This window comes from Ambystoma mexicanum, chromosome 7p (assembly GCF_040938575.1).
Source record: "Ambystoma mexicanum isolate Mex_15411 chromosome 7p, UKY_AmexF1_1, whole genome shotgun sequence".
Lineage (NCBI taxonomy): Eukaryota > Metazoa > Chordata > Amphibia > Caudata > Ambystomatidae > Ambystoma > Ambystoma mexicanum.
The window spans coordinates 264,275,686-264,297,821 of record NC_090939.1 but is presented as its reverse complement, the minus strand read 5'-3'; positions in this window follow the sequence as shown (position 1 = coordinate 264,297,821).

Below are 22,136 nucleotides of genomic sequence, written 5' to 3'. Positions count from 1 at the left end.
GGTGTACCACATGAAAAGGGGTTGATATTCTCTTCTCTACACCAGCTGCAAAATTTGTTCCAACAGCAGCGGTATAAAGACTGTGTTGCTGGCCTTCTGGCCGAAAGCAACACTTCCATGACGTCATCAGGGAGGTCCCAATCCTTGTATCTCAACCTTTCAGAAGCCAGGCGTGAAGGTTGAGGGTTCTGATGTCTGGATGGAGAACCTGACCTCCCTTCTGTGAGAGAAGATTCTCCTTGAGTGGAAGACGAATTGGAGGGCAGATGGACATGTCCAGAAGGTCCGGGTACCGCGTTCTCCTGGCCCAGTCTGGGTCAATTAGGATCATGGTTCTCCAGAATCTTCTCAACCTCTTGATCATTTGAGGAATGACAGGGACTGGTGGAAACACGTACAGAGTGGAAACTCCCAGTCCACTACGAACGCGTCCCCTAGAGCTCCTCTCGGGGGAAATTCCCTTGAACAAAACAGATTGCACTTTCTGTTGGTACTGGTGGCAACCAGATCCACTTGAGGGGTTCCCCAAAGGACGAAGATCTCCTGAAGGACTTCCTGAGCTAGTTCCCACTCGTGGGAGACTGTGCCCTGCCTGCTCAGAGCGTCCGCCATCAAGATCTTCTCTCCGGCTAGGTGAATGCCGATAGAGAGATACCTTCTTGAAAACAGAGCTGCATTGCCTCTCTGCACAGTGGCAGTGATCTTACACCTCTTCTTTTGTTGAGGTAGTGCATGGCCACTGTGTTGTCCGTCATTATCAGGACATTTTTCCCCTGTACAGATGACAGAAATGCTTTCAGCGCTAGTCTGATTGCTCTCAGCTCTAACAGGTTGATATGTAGTCTGGACTCCGATGGAAACCAACGACCGCTGATGGTCAAGTCGTTGGTATGGGCTCCCCATCCCGTGAGTGAGGCATCTGTGACTACTGTTATCTCCGGCCATGGTTGCCAAAACAGTTCCCCCTTCAAGATGTTTTTCTGGCAGGCCCACCACTGAAGGTCTCGAGCCACCTTGTCCGGAATCTGAAGGAGGTCTGTCATTCTCACTGAGAATTGCGACCACTGAGTTCTCAGTGCCCACTGAAGAGATCTCATTCTTAGGCGAGCCTCTGGCACAAGCAAGATGCAGGATGCCATGAGGCCTAGCAGCTTCAAAAAGTCGAAGGCTGGGAGACGTTGGGCATTTTGAAACTTGGTGACCATCTGCAGAATATCTTGAGCCCTCACCTCTGGTGGCGAGGCTTTTCCCAGGGAAGTGTCCAGGACCGTTCCAATGAACTGGAGTCTCTGTGATGGTATCATCTGTGACTTCTTTAAATTGAGGGAGAAGCCCAGTTTGTGAAGGAAGTGGCAGACATAATCTAGCTGGATCTGAGCTTGTTTCCGAAGATACAGCCATGATCAGCCAATCGTCCAGGTAGGGGTAGACGTGGATCCCTTCCCTCCTTAGACTTGCAGCCACTACCGACAGTAGCTTGGTGAAGACCCTCGGGCAGAGGTCAGCCCAAATGGCAGAACTCGAAATTGATAATGAGAGCCGCCAATTGCGAACCTCAGGTATTTCCTGTGTTTGAGATGGATTAGCACATGGAAATAAGCATCCTGGAGGTCCAGAGATACCAGTCAGTCCTGGAGCTGGAGGGCCTGAAGTATCTGAGAGAGAATTACCATCTTGAACTTGTCCTTCCTGAGGAACATGTTCAATTCTCGTAAGTCTAAGATAGGTCTCAGTCCTCCGTCTTTCTTCGGTATGAGAAAGTAGGGGGAGTACCAGCCCTTGTTCCTCTCCGCTACAGGTACCAGTTCTATGGCACCTTTCTTTAGCAGGTCTACAATTTCCTGCAAGAGGAGCAGATCTGGAACTTTCAGAGAGCTATTCCCCGGTGGATGACTCTGAGGGATGCGTAGAAAAGGCAGGCAGTAACCTTGGGCAACTGTCTCCAATGCCCAAGCATCTGACGCAATAGCCTGCCATTCCGTCAGATGTTGAGTTAACCTGCCCCCTACTGGTGTTTTGTGAAGAGAGTCCACAGAGCGGTTTGGAGGCGGCTGATGCAGATGCCGAGGGTAAAGAGGCACCTGCTGCTGCTGCAGCTTTTGTATTTTTACCCCGTCCCCCTTGGGTGAATTTTTTCTGACCCCTCTGAACCGGCTGTCCCCTGCCTTTTCCGAATGCGGAATAGAAGCAAAAGGACTTACCTCTCCAAGAGGTTCCTGAGGGGCGATATGCTGTCTGACGGATTGCAGCTCCTAGGGATTTTGCTGCTGCCTTTGATGTTTGTAGTTTTTCTAAACTGTCATCCGCCTTCTTACCAAACAAAGAAGAGCCGTCAAAGGGCATATTCAAGAGTCTGCTTTGCACATCTGGAGCAAAACCAGGCTTTCGCAACCGAGCAAATCTCCGGGTTGTTGTACTTGCCACCATGGCCATGCTGATGCTGTCAGCAGAATCGATGCCAGTTTGAAGGGATTTGCACATAGCGTCTTTACCATCCTTGATGATGTTTAGGAACGCTTCCCTTTCTTCTCCCTCCGGGAGGCAGTCAGCCGCTGATGAAGCACACTCCCAAAGTGTATGGCTGAACCTTGCGAGCGTACAAGTAGCATTGATGGATTTCAACGCCATGCTACATGCGGAAAATACTTTTTTGGCCATAGAGTCATATCTCTTATCATCCCTATCCTGTGGAACAGTAGGGTAAGCCGATTTACTACCTGCTGAAGTAGCTGCCTGAACAACCAGACTCTCCGGAGTTGGGCGTTTGGATGAATATTCAGGGTCAGCAGAAGACACCCTATATTTAGCTGATCATTTTTTGTTAACCGCCGGGATTACCTCAGGTGTTTCCCAGTTTGCCAATATTCTCCTTTGTAATGCTGCATGAAATGTCACCACAGGATCCTCCTGTGGACCTTTGACCAAGATGTCTGTGAGGTCATCTTGCTGAAAAGCAGGTGAGGGTGTGGACCACCCCATAAACACTATTATCCTTGCCATCAAAGTTCTATAAGGGGTTTAAGCATGTTCCCCTGGGTCTGGTGTGGCAAATTCCACTTCTGGGGAAGTGTCCAACCCACTTGCTTCCTGTAGGGATTCATGGAGGTCTTTCAACCTACCTTCCTCAGAGGTAAATTCCTCTCGTGCAGGAGTTGCAGACCCCTGCCACTCAAAAGGTCTTTCCTGATCCGAATCCTCCCCTTCTTCATAAATAGAAGATAAGACTCTGGCGTGATCAGGTCTTGAAAATGGTATAAATCCCATTTCCAGAGCAGAAGGAGCCAAATTCGTCATGATTGGCTGAGAAAACATCGACGTTGTCGACACTGACGTTAAAGGCTTCGAAGCCATCGAAGCATTTGAAAAAGGCATCGAGAAAGGTGGTAGAGGCCTCGATGAACTCGAGAGTATCGGGATTCTACTCAAGGTTGTCGACGACATTCTCGTGCTCGAGGCACTGGGTATGGCCACTGGCTGTGAGGTGGCCGTGGGTTTATCCTTTCTCGGTGTCGACGTCGGGGTCGAAGACGGTGTCGACTCGACTGGCCTGTGCATCGAAGAACCCTTCGATAACGGTGTGGACAATGCCAATCTATGTGTCGAAGGGATCTTCGACGACGGCGTCGAAGATGCAACTTTGCCTTTACTCGAGGATTTGTGATGCTCTCGAGTGGCTTCTTTCGCCGGGTGCTGCGACTCACGGCTTTTTGATTTTTTGGGTCTTTCACCCAGGGTATCACCCTCAGCAGTCTTCGAGGGGGTCGAGGCCGCTTTCTCGAAGACGCTTAGCATCTTTTTCCTGAATTCCTCCCACTCAGCCTGAGAGCTATGTTTTGTGGGGCAGGAGACCCTTTTTGGGGAAATGGAAGAAGACGAAGACGAGGAATGGGATCTTCAACGTCTCTTTTTTGAATGCTTAGATCTCGAAGAGTGATGGGAACTGCTTCGAGACCTAGAACGAGAATGTCTTTTGTGATGGCGAGGAGACGAATGTCTCGACTCGGCCGAGGAAACTTTCGAAGAAGTTTTAACTGCCTTACCTCTCTCGAGCTTCCCCTTACGCTCCTTCAAGGCTTTCGCCTCCCAGGCACCATAAACAGATCCTGTGAGGATCCGTCAACAACATTTTCTTTCCACAGTCTCGACATTTTTTGAAGCCGGACCGTGGAGTCGTCGTTTCGGGTGAGGAAGCCATCGAGTATGAGTCGGTATTCACGAGGAATAATGATATATTTGACTGAAGAACTGAGCAACGATATTCCGAGGCCCCACGAAGCGCGGAAAAACAGAACTGAACAACAAACGCTGCGCGAGTCTATTTATACGCGTGATGACATTGGCACCGATACAGAGGCTGTCGAGAGACATCGGCTCGAGGGACGTCGACACGCAGCGCCCTCTACTGAAAAAAGAATTCCGAGGCCAGCAAGCTGGGAGATGATCTATCAAAGATAAGGAATACGTCGGAGGACACAATCCCTTCGAAGGGTGATTTCTCACCTTGTATAGGACATTTGTCTGTGCACATGTTTCTCATAGTTACTCCCAGAGTTGTTCCATTTCCCTGACATTGCGCTCGCTACAATGAGCAGTGGTTTATTTATCAGAATGGTGTTGTTCTCATGTCATTAGGTGGCCCTATCTCTGTTGCCTTTACACCAGTAAGAGAAGTATTAACTTTGGTAAGCAAGGATTGACATGAACTATTCTGTGTCAAGGATTGCATCAAGCTTCTCTCAATATATGTTTATTGGCTGGGGTGTAGATAATGGCTCTGGTGGACTGAAGATTAGTCCAAACAAGTTTTCTTTATCCTCATGGTACCATGGCTCAGCATTAAAACATTTCACTCATTTTATGCTTCGGTGACATTATGTATTCCCCCTCTTAAGGGTTATATTTTGTTGGCTGATATCCTTTGCAGTGTTAGGAGGATTACTCATATTGGTATGATTGTTGCAGTGGCCTGTTTGTTCCATCCAGGATGCTTATTATCCTGAAGATGATCCCCTTATGTGAAAACAATATAATACTTAGTTTCAATTTCATCCATCCTGTATGGAAAGGGTAGAAAGTATGGAAAGGTTTAGTCCTCCCCTTTTACCCCTGGTCTCTTTCTTTTTTTTGTGTAATACGTTTATTTTACTTGCTTGTTTTAACAATACAGAGAACGAGCAATATCAAGCAGTTTAGCAAATAGACAGTTTGACCACGCAGGGCCAGAAACAGACACTATACACAGGAAACTTTACTCAACAGAGGAAAAAGGCCAGGCAGTGGTAGGGACATCAATGTCACAGTTCAGGAGAGAGGGGGAATCGGTACCGCTGTCGCTGTTAGGCATCAGTGAGTGCAGGTAAGAGTGGAAAGGGGGACAAATATTGATCGTCTGTTGGACACCAGCTGTAGAGTCTACAGTGGGGGTTGCAGAGCATAGCCAGAGTAGCACAATACAACAAGCAGCTAAAAGTATGCAAAGGCCTGCCAGCTTCCTGTAGCGGTGGCGGAAACTCATGAAATAGACAGGTCATACGGTTCGGCTCAACAGTACAGTCCAGCATCAATGATATTCCCTCACAAACACCCCCACAGAAGGCGGACACTCCAGGGCAGTACCAGAGCATGTGAATGTACCTTGCGTTTTCGGGTTTGCATCTAGGGAATCTAGGAGAGTGCTCCCCTGACATTTGGTGCAGTCTAGAGGGTGTATATTGGAATCTATGTAAGACCTTAAATTGGATTAGTCGGAATCTTGAATTAAGGGACACTTCATGAGTACAAGCGCACATGGATTCCCAGATCATATCCGTTATGTCGATCCCCAGGTCCCTGCTCAAGGCCTCGTGAAGCCGGTCGAGTGGTCAACACGCTTGCTCCTGCAGGGGTATATATAGCTTTGACACCCCCCTGTGAGCCGAGGTGGCCCCCATAACCAGCGTCAGTAGTGGATCGTCAGGAGGGACTGAGGGAAATTCCTGCCAGTTGCACTTAAGCCTCCGGCGCAGGCCAGCGTGTTGTAGCCATCTGGAGAAGTGCACCTCACAGCTTCGGGCAGGTATCACCACTCAATGAAGGACCCCTCTGCGTAAACATCATGCAGGAGGCCAAATCTAGCCGCAGACCAGCTGCTTGTGGTTGCTTTGTCCATTGGGAGGGGCGCAAGGCAGACAGTTCCAGAGGGGGAAGTCGCCATGAAATGGCTAGGGGACACCCACCTGTTTCCAGATTCTGTCCCATGCAAATATTGTGACACCCTGTGGTTTTGGTAGCTTCTAGGTGTCGGACAACAGGGGGGAGGTTTAGAGACCAGGCGTCTTGGTGCTCCGCCGCCTGGCACTCCAGTTTGATGTGAGGGTGAGTGCTGAGTGGGTCAAACCAAAAGTAGCAAAGTGAGCCTGGGCTGTCATCCAGTACCTCTCAAAATTCGGGGCATCCAATCCTCCCTGGGCGTAAGGTTTCGACAGCGTGTTCCATTTCAACATGACCGAGCCAGAATGCCAGACAGAGCTGTTAATCGCTGTAGTGAGATGCTTGAAGAATTCAGCCCCCAGCCAGAGCAGGACATTGAGGAACCTGTATAGAAGCTGTGGGAGCACAACCATTTTGAGGAGTGCCACACATCCCGCCACTGTGATACGTAATTTAGATCAGACCATCAGCTTCTGCTTGAGTAACGACAAATAGTCCCCGTAATTGTGGTCATATAGCAAGGTCTGATGGCGTGTAATGACCACCCCCAGATATTTTATCTTAAGCAGGGACCAGACTAACCCGAGAAGGTTGCGTGGTGCAGTAGTGGCATCTATCGGGGTGAACAGCTCGGATTTGGATCAGTTGACCCTAGGTCCGGACACACTGCCAAAGAGAAGGACATCTTGTATAATTGGTGCATGATTCACCTCTGGAGAGCGGACATAGAGCAGGGCATCATCAGCATAGAGTGAGATGATCTCCAGAGGACCCGTGAGTCTCACCCCCCTGTGGGTGTGTTGCTGGCAAATCCTGTCGGCTAGGGGTTCAATAGCTACCATGAATATCAAAGGCGAAAAAGGGACAACCTTGTCTGGTCCCCCTAGCGATCTCAAATTGGACGGACTAGAGGCCGCCGGTACAGACTCTGGCCACCGGGGAGGTGTACAGCAGCTTTACCCATGACAGGAAGCGTGGGCCGAAGTTACTGTTCTCCATTACGTATCATTGGAACCGCCAGGACAGGGAGACAAAAGCCTTTTGCATATCATAAATTACAGCTACAGAGTCCCATGATCAATCCTGGCCAGGATATTAAAAAGGCTAATAAATTAAGTGCCTTGGAGCGCCCCGGTATAAACCCAGCTTGATCCAGGTGAACAATGAAAGTCATATACGGCACCAGCCAAAGGGCCAGAACCTTGGCAGAGATTTTGATATCACGATATAGTCTTTAAAGGCTTACCTTACGGTGGCCTGTGAGTCTACGGAGCCGGTGTTGATTGTAAAAAAACTCATCGCTACTCGCCCCGAGCTCGGACCCCAAAACCGGGTCCAACAATGTTTTTGCTTTAAGTCTCCATGTGTGTGCTGTCCCGCCTCCAGCATCCCAGTTGAATGACATTGTGACCAGGGAATGGTCGAAAAAAGTCCTGGGCAGGATCGACATCTGGCAAATCCCGCCCATGAGAGAGTTCGACAGTAACCACCTGTCGATCTGCGAATGGGAATCATGTACAGTAGAGTAGAAGGGGAATTCTTGGGACAGAGGGTGAAGTAATATCCAGGCGTGGACCATGCCCAGTGAGGCTTGTGTCTCTAGAATAGTTTTAGGCACCCTGGTCAACTGACGGGGCCTGGTGCTGGATCTATCTAGGTCGATGTCAGCTATGGTGTGAAAGTCCCCGCCCCAGAGTATGGGGACCAGGGGGAATTGGGCCAATAAAGAGACGAGTTGGGAGTAAAATTATGGGTTGTCCGTACATCGGCCATTTATATTCAGGAGGACCACCTCTCTGTCTATCAATAAACCATGTATTAGGACATAGCGCCCCAGGAGATCTATATGAGTCACTTTGTGAGAGAATCTAAGGGACTTATGCACTAGGGTCATTATGCCACGGCTTTGTGTAGAGTAGGTGGTGTAGTAGCACTGCATGCCCCACGACTTAGCAAATCTGTCGCAACCGCCTGCCAATACATGTATCTCTTTTAGAAAAAGGACCCGGGCTCTGTGTCATTCAGTATAAAGCTTCAATTTGTGCATCTTGATAGGGTTGCCTAGTGCTCTGATGTTCCAGCTCATGAATACCAGTCCCTCATCCGTCATTAAGACGGTACACATGTGTCCAGGCCAGAAAGGGTTGATACGTGGTGTAACCAAACTGGAGATAAATTTCACCTCGTCCCCGCAATCGCAAGCCAAGCAGATTTTTAAATGTTAATCCATCCCCCACTCCAACCCCCTCCCAATTGGAGGAGTGAAACCCCAAATAAACTTCAGACAGCAACAATTGCAGCACTGCATGGGGGCTGTGCGCTAACCAAGGCCAGCTTTGGCACAGACACAAGGCATAGAAAGCATAGTATGATGCACATATCGGGGATATCAAAATGAAACAGCAGGTGACATAAATGTAACCTGTGAGGATCTCCCACAATACGGCGGGCAAGGCCTAATTTTAAGGGTGGTCAGGAGGGGTCCTCGCGGTGTGATATGGAATAGTAGCTAGCCAGGGAAATGCTTGTCGAGGAACCTGGAGGCCTCCTCCGGGATGGTGAAAAAGAAGACCTTGTCAGCATGTTCGACTCTCAACCTCGCTGGATATAACTTGGAATATTTGACTCCTACCTCCCAGAGTTGTTTCTTGGATACAAGAAAGGTCTTGCTCTCCTGTTGAATGGCAACAGAGAAGTCCGGATACAGAAAGATCCTAGCTGAACAAAGTAGTAGCTCGCCCTTGGCTCTGGTTGGCCACAACAGTGCATCTCTATCACAATAGTTTAAGACTCTTGCTATTATAGGCCGGAGTGGAGCTCTGGGTCTGGGTTTCTCCACTAGGTAACGATGGGCCCGTTCAATCACGAACTGTGGTGAGAGCTTTGGGCCGTCTAGCTGAGACAGACGGATGCGTTCCACAAAGTCCTCCATGGGGGCATCAATTTTGCCGCCAGCACTCCGATTATGAGCAGGTTATTGCGCTTCGACCTGGACTCCAAATTTTCTTTCTTTTTACTAATCACCTGAACCTGTCTGGACAGCGAGGCCACCTCAGACCTGAGTGTAGTGACATTATCCTCGGTTGAGCTAACTCTAGACTCCACCTCTGTAACTCGGGTGTCGGTCTTCTCCATCCAGGCTTTATTTTATTTTTTTTTTAAACATATTTTATTGATTTTTGGTGAAAAGAGAAAAAAGAACGTGCAATACAACGAGAAATTAAGCAGTGATTCAAACAAGGGAGGGAATGGTGAAGGGGGTAACAGGGGAGAGGGAAGGAACAAACAAAAGAACAACAGTCTTCATGTTGTAGCGAACTTTTCAGTGGATGGATGGGTCAAGGCCAGCAACCCAGAGTTTCAGGAAGCAGGAGGGGTTGCATACAGGGGCTGACCTTTCGGGCTGGGAGCAGGGGATTAGTGCCAGTGTGATGCTACGAGATTTCAGGGGGGCTTGTGGTCGGCACTGAAGCGTATGTCTCTGAGGAGGGCCTTCCATGATTCTAAGGTGCCACTCTCAGTTTCGCCGCTTGACGTGATTCCTACTTGCCAGGCCCTGGTTTCGGCTACCGTCCATCTCTCGAGTTCTTTGAGCCATCGTTCGTGCCTGGGGCCCGACGGCGTCTTCCAAGCCATCGCAATTGTTCTCTTAGCCAGGATGCATGAGATGTCCATTAACCTGACCGCGTGCTTGAACTTGCTAGGTCTGGGGTACTTTCCCAGAAGGCACTCGTCGGGAGTCCATTCGTACCTCGTCATTCCGGCGTCCATGCAAGTCTGTTTGGCTTTGGACCATAGTGTCATCGCCCTAGTGCAAGTCCAAAACATGTGGATCATATCCGCTTTATCACTCCCACACCATGGGCATGCAGGGGAGGATGTCTTGTTGAAGGAGGCGACCCTATGTGGGGTCATGTATGTCCTATACAGGACGTTCAACTGAATCTGGCCAAATCTAGCATTCCTAGACACTTTTTTGGGAAATATTAACACTCTTTCCCATTCTTTGTCTGTAATCGGGGTCTCGAGGTCCGCTTCCCATTTCGCCCTCAGAGCTTCGCCTTTAGGGATGGGTTTGTCGCATAGTCTGCTATAGAGCCTGGAGACTGGTCTCCAGCCATCCGAGAGGTCATGCATTTCTTGAAGTAGAGGGTCAGGGGAGGGTTCTGTAACGCTCACCTGATTCCCGTAGAGGCGCCGGTCTTGACTGGGCGTATACTGTATCTTCAAAGGTGATGTGTAACACACGGCTGGCTCTTTGGGCTGGACCTCTGTGCACTGTATGTCTGACTCGAAGGGTAAGATGTCTGCAGATAGAAAATATGGGATTAAGGAACTGGGTTATTGAATGTCTCTCTCTTCTTCCCATTCTCTTCTCCTGTAGAACCCCAAAGGTTAACGCTCTCACCTTAGGTAAGTGAACGCCGTGCTCTCCATCTGCCTCGGGGCAGGGTGCTGTAACCAGTTCCTTCACTGGATAAGGGGAGCAGGCCTCTTGACTTCAGAGGACTGCTGTCCGTCGTTTACTGCACGAACGGTAAGTTTCGAGTAATTCTAATATCTTTAAAGTCTTTAGTAATGAGGTTTCTTGTTTTGCAGGGTTCCGGCGATGGCGGATGACGGGCTAAAGTGAGTTGAAGATGGAGCCCGTGTGATGAATAGAAGCGCCTGGAAGCACGTAAGTAAGAGCTTGTTGCCTGCTTCACGATGCGCTCTAACTGTCTTTTTATTTTGCAGGTACAAGTTCGGAGCGGCTGCAAGGTGCCGGAATACCCACTGGGTTAGATGTGGAAAGGAGTAATGGCACGTGAATATTAAAGTTCCCCAATGTCTTTAAACGCACCTTGTTTTGTCTTTCAGATGCGGGATGCAGCGCCGAAGGCCTCCGGAGCGTGCGAAGAGTTGGTAAGCTTTTGTCTTTCAGATGCCGGAATGCAGTGTGAAGACCTCCGGAGCGCACAAAGAGTAGGTAAGCCTTTGTCTTTCAGATGCCGGAATGCAGCGCGAGGCGTTGGTGACAGCCGATGGACCAGGTAAGTGAAGAGCTGTCACTGAAGACCGTAATGCTAACCTGTTCTTTCTTGTCTTTATAGGTGTTGCTGAAGACTGGATTCAGGATGGTAAGCCTTTTTCCTTAGGCCCAGGATCAGATGCAGAAGACACGATGAGCGTTCTGCTGCAGAGGATGCAGAATAACGCAAAGCAAGATTCATCCATCGGGTGTGGTTTAAATAGCCTCCTGTAGTGCTTAGGTGTCTCCTTCCACAGCCACGCCTAGGTAAGAAAAGAGTTCCTGCTTTCCAGAAGAGTTCCAGTGTTCTGAATCTAGGGAGTGGCTCCTGCCCCACCCAACAGGAAAAGTAGTTCCAAACAGAAGAGGATCAGAGGCTCAACTGGCAGGCAAGTAAGCAGCATGGTCTGCTGCAGGTAAGTCCACCCAAGCATTATGAGCCCGGCGCTTCCAGCGCTGGTACTGGGCATATTTATGAGCCTGGTGCCACTGGCGCCAGGACTGGGTCCAAAAGGTCCCAATTGGGACTGGTTGGCACTCGGAACCTGGGTTATGGATCTGCTTCCAAGGGAGTTGGGAAAACCCTGACCTTTTGGAAGCAGAGATCATGACAGTACCCCCCCTCAAGGCCCCTCCCAAACCGGGCTTCTCCGGGGGTTTTGGCTTGTCAGGAAATGTTCGGTGAAATCTTTTGATTAGGTGAGGAGCGTGGACATATTCAGCAGGTTCCCAGGATCTCTCTTGGGGGCCGTAGCCTTTCCAGTCAATTAGGTAAAATAGTTTAGATTTGGAGATCTTGGAGTCCAGAATGCTTTTGACTTCAAACTCGAGTTCTCCATCAACTAGGATAGGTTTTGGAGATTTAGTTAGTCGGGTTTGAGGTTGCACGGGTTTTAATAGAGAGACGTGGAAGACTGGATGTATCTTCATGTGCGGGGGCAAGTCCAACTTGACCGCTACTGGGTTTACTATGGTAGTGATGGAATAGGGACCAAGGTATCTTGGGTTGAATGTGCGTGGCCCTTTTAGAGGTAGATATTTGGTGGATAACCAGACTTGATCCCCTACTTGATATTGAGGGGCTTCCTTCCGATGTTGATCTGCTCCTTTCTTGTATTGTTCTTTAGCCCTTTGAAGGTGAGAAACAGCTTCCTTAAAGGCTTGGGTGATTGTAGAATGCAGGTAGTCTACTGCTGGTGTTTCAAGATCTTGGAGGGGATCCAACTCCGAGGTTCGAGGGTGACTGCCGTACAAAAGAAAAAACGGGGTTTTCCCAGTTCCCGAATGGACAGAGTTATTGTAGGCATATTCGGCTATCCAAAGGATGTCTTTCCAAGTTTTTTCAGTTTGTTGCAGCATGCAGCGTAAATACTGTTCCAGAGTTTGATTGGTCCTCTCGGTTTGTCCGTCGGTCTGAGGGTGGTGACTGGTCGATAGTCTCACATCAATTTGAGCCGACCGACAGCAACTTCGCCAAAAATGAGAAATAAATTGACTACCTCGATCCGAAATTAGAACCGAAGGAAAACCGTGCAGTCGGATGATGTTTTTGAGAAATTTTCGGGCCAGAGTTGCTGCTGTTGGCAAGCCTTTGAGCGGAATGAAATGTGCCATCTTGGAGAATAAGTCCACGATTACTAGAATCGTATTGTATCCGGAGCATGGAGGTAGATCGGTGATGAAGTCCATAGAAAGCGTATGCCAAGGGCGAGGTGGGATGTCAATAGGGCGTAAGAGGCCTGCTGGTCTTTCCTTTTGACTCTTGTTTTGGGCGCATACTCCACAGGACATTATAAAGTCTCTGATATCTTTTTTCCAAGACGGCCACCAGAAGTAGCGCTTGATCTTTTCTGAGGTCTTGGCCATACCGGGATGTCCTTCCATTAAAGAATCGTGATAACAAGAGATTACTTTTTTCTGTAAATCTGTGCTGGGTAGGTATAATCGTTCTTGGAAATACAATAAGTTGTCCTTTACTGCAAAGTCCTTTCCCTGCAGATGCCAATTCTGTATGTCTGCTGGAGTTACAAGTTGCCTGGCTTTATCCTTAATTTCCTCTATGGATTTTGTGGCGATTACACCCAGAATTCTTTGTTCGGGAATGATTGGTACAGGTTTAGGGTTGATCAAGTGTTCTTCCACTCCCATCCGAGAAAGGGCATCAGCTTTACCGTTCTTTGTACCAGGTCGATAGGTAATTATGAAGTCAAACTCGGCAAAGAATAATGCCCAACGGAGTTGTCTAGAGGATTGGGCTTTTGCGGTTTTCAAATATTGCAGGTTTCGGTGATCCGTAATCACAGTAACGGTGTGTCGGGCCCCCAGCAGATAATGCCGCCAAGCCTTAAAGGCAGACTTGATAGCCAGAAGTTCCTTGTCAGTAATCGTGTAATTGATTTCAGGAGGCGAGAATTTGCGGGACCAAAATGCCACGGGATGCAACTGATTGGTTACCGGGTCCTTTTGTGATAGAACTGCCCCCATGGCAAGGCTTGAAGCATCAGTTTCCACGATGTAGGGGAGTTTGGGGCGAGGGTGTTTTAAGATTGGTGCAGAGATAAATTTAGTCTTCAAATCCTGGAAAGCTTGTTCCGCCTCGGTAGACCATTCAAAACGTTTGTTTTTCTTTAACAAGGCAGTGATGGGCTGGACTATTCGAGAGAATTCGGGGATAAACCTGCGGTAAAAGTTAGCGAAGCCTAACATGCTTTGCACACCTTTTACGGAGGATGGTGATGGCCATTTGAGAACTGCATCGACCTTCTTTGAATCCATACGCACTCCGCCAGGTGATAATATGAATCCCAAGAATTCAACTTCAGTCACGTTGAAAACACATTTTTCCAACTTAGCGAAAAGTTTGTGTTGACGCAATTTTTCGAGGACCATTTTCACGTGTTTCCGATGTTCAGATTCCGATGAAGAATAAACGAGGATGTCGTCAATGTAAACAACAACACACACATCTATGAGCTCTCTGAGGACATCGTTCATAAAATATTGAAAGGCGGCCGGGGCATTGCAAAGTCCGAAGGGCATGACCTGATATTCAAATAGCCCATACTTGGTGCGGAAGGCCGTCTTCCATTCATCGCCCTCTTTTACTCGTACCAAGTGGTAAGCTCCTCTAAGATCCAGCTTTGTATATATGCATGCTTTTCTGACTTGGTCCAGGAGTTCAGGGATCAAAGGTAACGGATATCTATTCTTAACGGTGATCTCGTTCAGGGAGCGATAATCTATACAAGTTCTAAGGTCTCCTTCCTTTTTTGGAACGAAGAACAAAGCTGAAGAAGCAGGGGACTTGGAAGGACGAATAAACCCATTTGCCAGGTATTGATCCAGGTATTGTCGAAGGTGAAGGTTCTCAGGCTCGGTGAGGGCATAAATTCTACTACAAGGCGGAGTAGATCCAGGTATCAGGTCTATCTGGCAGTCATAAGACCTATGAGGAGGTAGAGAGTTAGCCTGATCCTTCCGGAAAACATCTTGGTATTCTAGGTATTCGGGAGGTAACTGGGGAGTCTCTGAAGAAATTGCTGCCAGTGCAACACCAGGTGGAGGGTGACAAGTAGAGACACATTCTGGAAACTGGACCGTTCTTGCTCGCCAATCGATCAGAGGATTGTGTTTCTCTAACCAAGGTATTCCTAGAATAATCTGAAACTGAGGGGCCTTGATCACATCGAACACAATCTTCTCATGGTGTCCATCTTGACTTATTAGCGTCACCTCTTGAGTGGTATGCGTTACTGGCCCGGAGGCTATCTCCGTACCATCCACCGTAGTAATGACGTCCTTTACAGCCTTGGGACAAAGAGTTAGATTCATCCTCAAAACCATTTCATGATCCACATAATTGCCGATGGCACCGCTGTCGACGTAAGCTTCAATTGCATGTAATCGATCCGAATTATCAGGGCTAATGAGGACCATAGGTATCACGAAATGCGAGGTCACGGAACTGGTTTTCACGCTCGGCAAGAGGACCTCTATTCTTGTCGGGCGAGGTCGTTTCCCTGCTCAGAGTTTGTAACTTTGGTAACTGCAGCTCCTACTGCCTTCTTGGCAGGTTTCACCGGACAGTCTCGAAGAAAGTGCCCTGAGTTTCCGCAATAGAGGCATAATTGCAACTGTTTTCTCCTTTCCCGCTCCTTTTGTGTTAGAGGACCTTTCAGACCCCCTATTTGCATGGGTTCCCCGGAGTCTACTCCTTTGGAAGGAGTTGGCGGTTTGGAAAATACTCGAGCATCAAACTTGAAACGATCGGCCTTCCTGTTCTGCAGTCTGTGATCTATTTGAACGACTAAGTCTATATAGTCCGAACAATCTTGTGGGGGATTCACTACTTGGGCTAACACATCTTTGAGCTCTCCACGTAGACCTCTATAAAACAGCGTAATCCTTGTGTCCTCAGGCCATTGTGTTTCCACTATCAGTCTGTTGAAAGACGCCATATAAGCCAAAAGGTCTTGATTACCTTGTCGCAACGAAAGAAGCTCATTGTCCAAGGCCTGCCCCTGTGAATGTCTTGCGAACAGTTTTTCCATACTGAGCTGAAAAGCTTGAAAATCATGGAGGACCGGATCATCTTGATTTACTAGAGGGATCGACCAGTCTGCCGCATTGCCACTAAGGTACGAAAGCACGAAAGCTACTTTAGCTTGATCAGTTGGAAAGGCTGCTGGCCGGCATAAGAAATGCAACCGGCACTGATTGATAAATACTGCAAACCTCTTTGGGTCACCAGAAAATCGTTCGGGCGGAGCCAGAGGTACATTCCCAGGTAGGTTGATCTGCACTGGATTCATAGAGGATGTAGAAGGAAGATTTCCCCCAGATGCGGGTAATGGGGTCTGTCCGGCTTGTGACTGTAGCAATTGTCTAGCGAGATCATCTGTTCGCTCCTTGGAAATAATCAGTTCCCTTCTTAGAGCGTTCGTTTCCTGACGGGCTGCATGCACTTCTGCCCTTAGTTCCCCAAGTAACTGGGCTAGCTGGTCGGTATCCGAGGTTTCCATAGCGCCTGGACGGGAGTTTTGTGGTAGGCTTTGCGTTCTGTAACGCTCACCTGATTCCTGTAGAGGCGCCGGTCTTGACTGGGCGTATACCGTATCTTCAAAGGTGATGTGTAACACACGGCTGGCTCTTTGGGCTGGACCTCTGTGCACTGTATGTCTGACTCGAAGGGTAAGATGTCTGCAGATAGAAAATATGGGATTAAGGAAGGGAATAGTTTCTTACCTGTAACTCCATTTCTCCAGCATTGGCATCTTTCATGGATTCACATGCTTTGAATATTCCCCGTCGTCAGGCTGGGAATCCCCGGTACATTATATAGACCCTTTCCCGTAGGAAAACTTTTTCGACGCTTATGCGTCCTGTCCACCTCGTTTTGTATCATGCGTGCCCGTACCGTCAGGACGTCATGATATAAATCCAGGCCCCGCCCCCGCGCTCCCTCAGATTTCGGCCCCCAAAGTAGTGGGGGAACCGGTTTGCATGTTCAGGGGAGGCAGGAGGGTGCATGTGAATCCATGAAAGATACCAATGCTGGAGAAATGGAGTTACATGTAAGAAACTATTCCCTTCTCCAGCATTGGATCTTTCATGGATTCACATGCTTTGAATAGATTACATAGCAGTACCATCCCCAAGAGGAGGCGTGCATGCAAACCCATATACTTTCTTCGCAAAGCCCGTTCCCTATGATCATGTATACATCAGTAATCGTTAACATAGGAAAACGAACCACATACAGTCATAAATTTCACAGGATGCAACCCCTCAGCCGGGGCTTACCTTATTGGAATAGGTGTCTAAGCACCGCCTGTCCCATCCGGGTGTCTTCGGCATGTTGCTGCGACAGGCAGTAATGGCGGGTAAAGGTGTGTGTAGCCGCCCAGGTAGCCGCCATGCAGATGTCCCCAAGAGGGATTCCGGCCCACAGTGCCGTCGACGATGCCGCTGCTCTAGTTGAATGAGCTCTTGGCCGTCGTAGAAGAGGCTTCCCTGCCCTGGAATGGCAGTACGAAATGGTAGATGACACCCATCATGATAGTCCTTGCTTTGAAATGGCTTTTCCTCTAGCACCCAAACCATAGGCCACAAACAGCTGTCTCGTTTCTCTGAACGGTTGCGTACGATGAAGATAAAACTTGAGAGCCCTTTTTACATCCAATGTGTGTAGCATGCGCTCCGCTCCCGAGCATGGCTCCGGAAAAAACGTAGGCAACACAATAGAGGAGTGTTTATGGAACACCGATGGAGCTTTTGGTATGAACTGTGGGTTAGTGGCTAGGACTACCTTGGTCTTGAAAAATCGTAAGTATGGTGGGTCTACCATTAGAGCCTGAACTTCTGAAATACGTCGGGCTGAAGTGATGGCCACCAGGAAGGCCAATTTCCACGACAGAAACTTTAGAGACGATGATGACATTGGCTCAAAAGGAGGCTTCATAAGAGACATTAGGACCAGATTGAGGCTCCACTCCGGCGGAAATTTCTTCTCTGGAGGGAAACTCCGAAAGAGGCCTTTAAGGAAGTGCTTAACCAGGCGGTCGCTGAACAATGGTGCCGAGTGCCGTCGACGAGTAAACCTGGAAATGGCTGCCAGGTGTACTTTTATTGACGATACCGACAGGCCCTTTTGAGCTAAGAGCAGCAAGTATGGAAGGAGCTGTTCTGGCTTAATCGATTGCGGGGTCAAACCTGGTTGATCCTCACACCATTGACAGAAACTTTTCCATTTGTATGCGTATGAGGCGTTTGTGGAAGGTGCTCTTGCCGCTTGTAGGATACGCCGACAGTCCTCCGGAATCGTTAGCCGACCAAATTCGGCGAAGTCAGGAGCCAGGCCGTCAACTTGAGGCTGTCCGGGTCGTGATGCCAAACGACACCCTCCTGTCGAGACAGAAGGTCGGGGGTCTTCTGGAATCTCATCGGTTCCGCCGCCGCTAAGTGTAGCAGGTCTGAAAACCACACCTGTCTGGCCCAGTACGGGGCCACCAGAATTACCCGACATGGGTACCTGAGGATCCATTGCAACGTCCTCCGGACCAGGGGAAATGGAGGGAATGCGTACATGAATTTGTTTGTCCATGGGAAGGAGAACGCATCCCCCAGTGAGCCCTGCTGAGGCCATCTGCTTGCGTACTGATGGCATTTTTTGTTGTTCTTCGTTGCAAACAGGTCTATGGACGGGTGTCCCCATTTCTTGAATACTTGTTGTAGTTGTTGGTCGTTCAGCACCCATTCGTGAACTTCGTTCATTTCTCTGCTGAGGACATCGGCTACCACGTTTCTCACGCCTGGTAGGTGGAACGCTAAGATTTGCATGTTGTGTTGCAGGGCCCAATGCCAGATTTTCTGTGCCTCCGTCGATAGGGACCTGGAACGTGTCCCTCCTTGTTTCCTCAAGTAGAACATCGTAGTGGTGTTGTCCGTCATGACACGCACCACCGAGTCCCTCAGTTGCGGAAGAAAAGATTTTAGAGCCCATCGCACTGCTCTCAGTTCTAGCAGGTTGATATGCAGGGAGGACTCCTGCAAGGACCACTGGCCTTGAACCTGTAACGTATCCAGATGAGCTCCCCATCCGCTCAGCGATGCATCCGTCACCACCGTCTTTTGGAACTCTGGTTCCAGTAGAGGCATCCCTTTCGTTAGATGAGTAGACACTCTCCACCAGCCGAGTGCTTGAACTAGTTGTTCGTCGACGACCAGTCTGTCGGACCAGCGACCTCGGCTCTGCGCCCAACGGTCCGCTAGAAATTCCTGGCAAGGTCTCATAAACAGACGGCAGTTGTTTATCAACGGAATGCAGGACGACATGGTCCCTAGCAGGGACATGTACTTGCGCACCGAGACCTTGGTACCGCCTCTCCATTCCGACGCCTTGTTTTGAAGTTTCTGAATTCTTTCGCTGGATGGTCTCACCAGGCTTGTGTGTGTATGAAACTCCGCTCCTAGAAAGACCAAGGTCCTCGAAGGCTCTACGGAGGACTTGTTGACGTTTATTGCGAAGCCCAGTTCCTGTAAGAGGGACATTGTGGCTCGTAGACTGTCTCGTGTTTTTTCCTTGGATGAACCTCTGACCAGCCAGTCGTCTAGATATGGATAGACATGATGACCATCCTTCCTTAAATGGGCCGCTATAGGGGCCAAGCACTTGGTGAACGTCCTGGGGGAGGACTTGAGCCCGAACGGGAGGACCTTGAACTGAAAATGCTTTCTCCCGACGACGAATCTTTAATATCTCCTGTGTCGTGGGCGTATTGGAATGTGAAAATAAGCATCTTGAAAGTCTAGTGATGATAGATAATCCATGGGTTGCACCGACCTGATAACCTCTTGGAGCTTTAGCATTTTGAATTTTAGACTCTTTAGCCACTTGTTGAGTACCCTCAGGTCGAGAATGGGCCTCCATTTGCCGTTTGGCTTTTTGACAACAAAGAACCTGGAATAAACTCCTTGTCCTTCCTGTGCCACAGGAACTCTCTCTACCGCCCCTTTTCGCAACATAAGCGCCGCCTCTTGTCGTAGGATTCGGAGCTGGGGCTGTGTCGAGAATAAAGGAGGAAGACGCGGAGGCTTGTCTTTGAATTGCAGCGCATGACCCATGCGAATCGTGTCTAGGACCCATCGATCTGTGGTGATGCATTTCCATCGGTCGAAGTGATGAGAGACTCGACCCCCCAGGACGTTCCGAAGGCTGTCATTGGTTGCTGGTTTGCTTGTTCTTCGTTGACGACGGACCTGAGCCTCGCCGCCTGGAGGCTTGATAGTCCCTGCTTCTACGTGCCGACTGGGACGCTCGTCTGAACCCTTGTGAAGAGTACGAGGGCCTGTTAAATCCACGGTCCCTCGAGGCTCCAAAGCAGGAGTTTCCAGAAGCACCCCTGAAGGGGCGAAAAGAGCGAAAATTTCTACCCGTTTGAAGGGCGCCGAGGGACCTAGCAGTATCCGTGTCTTCTTTCATCCCTTTCAGCGCTTCATCAACCTTTTCGCCAAACAGGTGTTCCCCTTCACATGGCATGTCCAGGACTTTGTACTGTACTTCAGGACGGAAAGTAGTACATTTGAGCCACGCTTGTCGACGAAGCACTACTCCATGGTTGATTTGTTTGAAACCAGACTCTGCTAGGTCAACTGCGATATTAATAGCGTGGTTCGAGGCCTCTTCGCCATCCCGCACCAGCAACATAGCTGCTTTCCGGTGTTCGTCTGGCAGGTGTTCTAGGATAGGGGCTAGTTTGTGCCACATTTCCCTATCATATCGTGACACGATCGCTAAGGAATTGGCTGCTCTTACTGTCGTCGCTCCGACCGAGAGCACCTTCTTTCCAAAGGCGTCCTGCCTCCTAGCCTCGCTTTCCGGTGGCGTTGAACATTTTTGCTGGACCCTGGCCTTCCTAGCCGCTGCCGCCGACACCACCGAGTCAGACAGAGGCTGCGATGTTAGACATTTTGGAGTGGACTCCGGAGCTCAGGAATCAAGCCGAATTCGGAACAAGCTTTCCCCATCATTGCATGGAAGGCTCCCACATCATCAGGGGGAGATGGTTGTGTCTGGCTCCTCGTAGACTCTAACTCTACATCCGAATTCCATGTTGGGTCCCTCGACGGTGACAGGGAGACGTCTGACCCCGAGTCCTCTAGTATAGAGTCGGACTCCGACAACTCACCCTCCTCCTGAGCTCGAGGACGATCTTTCGCCGCCTGGGGAGCCGATGGGTGTTTCGTCGTCGAGCGAGCCGTACAAGTTTGCTCGTCAACGGAAGGTACAGACAAAAATGACGATGACGTCCCAGGTTGAGGGAACTGCGTATCCAGCCGCTGCAGGAGCTTCTGAAGAGTATTAAGCACATCCAGAGACAAAACCGTCTGGGGGGTCAGTAACGTGGATGATATCGGTACCGTACCCCCGCTCGCACTCGTCGCCGTCGTCGTCGACGTGGAAGGCCGTAAGCCTAAATCCGATGGCTGCAGAACCATGTCACCTTCTCCTTCCGCCGAGCAGGCCGTGTCTGGCTGCAGTAAGACCTCAGGGGGGATCGGGTCATAGACCTCAGGCAGCCAAGCCATAGACTGAGTCTCCGTCGATGAAGGAATCCCAACCGCTGCTGCTTGAACGGTAATAGGCATCGTCAATGACACCGAGGTCGACGAGCAAGTCGTCGTCGTCGAGCCCTTAGACTTCGTCGTCGATTTGGATGCCGACTTCCCGGCTGAGGTTTCCCGACTCATGGAAGACCTAGGACGGTCCCCTGAGGAGGATTTTGACAGCGCTAGCCTCTCCGTCTTAGATGATGAGGAGGAGGAGGACTTTTTATGTGATGAGGAAGATCCAGCCTGTTTCCTCTTATGCTTGTCCTCAGCGCGAATTTCTGCTGGCCGTACCTTCTTCGATGGAGGTTCCGACTTGCTCCTGGAGGCCGTGGAGCCAACTTCCGAAGCCGGGTAGGCACCCGCTCCGTCATTAAGCCAGTCGACCAGCCTTCTTTTTCGGTCCTTAAGGGTTTTTTGGGAGAAACCCTGGCATATGTCACATGTATCCGCCGTGTGGTGCGGGTGGAGACAGTAGATACAGTCCATGTGGCCGTCTCCTTCATAAACCTTTTTGAGGCCACAGGTTGCACACGGGCGAAATAACGCTTTTCCAGACATAATTCTCCAGAATTTGAACTTCGCCGAAGCGAAACAGACAAAACAACCTAGTTTTCACTAGTAGTAAAACACGAGGATCCCACTACTTTGAAAGACGGTTGAAATCTGAGGGAGCGCGGGGGCGGGGCCTGGATTTATATCATGACGTCCTGACGGTACGGGCACGCATGATACAAAACGAGGTGGATAGGACGCATAAGCGTAGAAAAAGTTTTCCTACGGGAAAGGGTCTATATAATGTACCGGGGATTCCCAGCCTGACGACGGG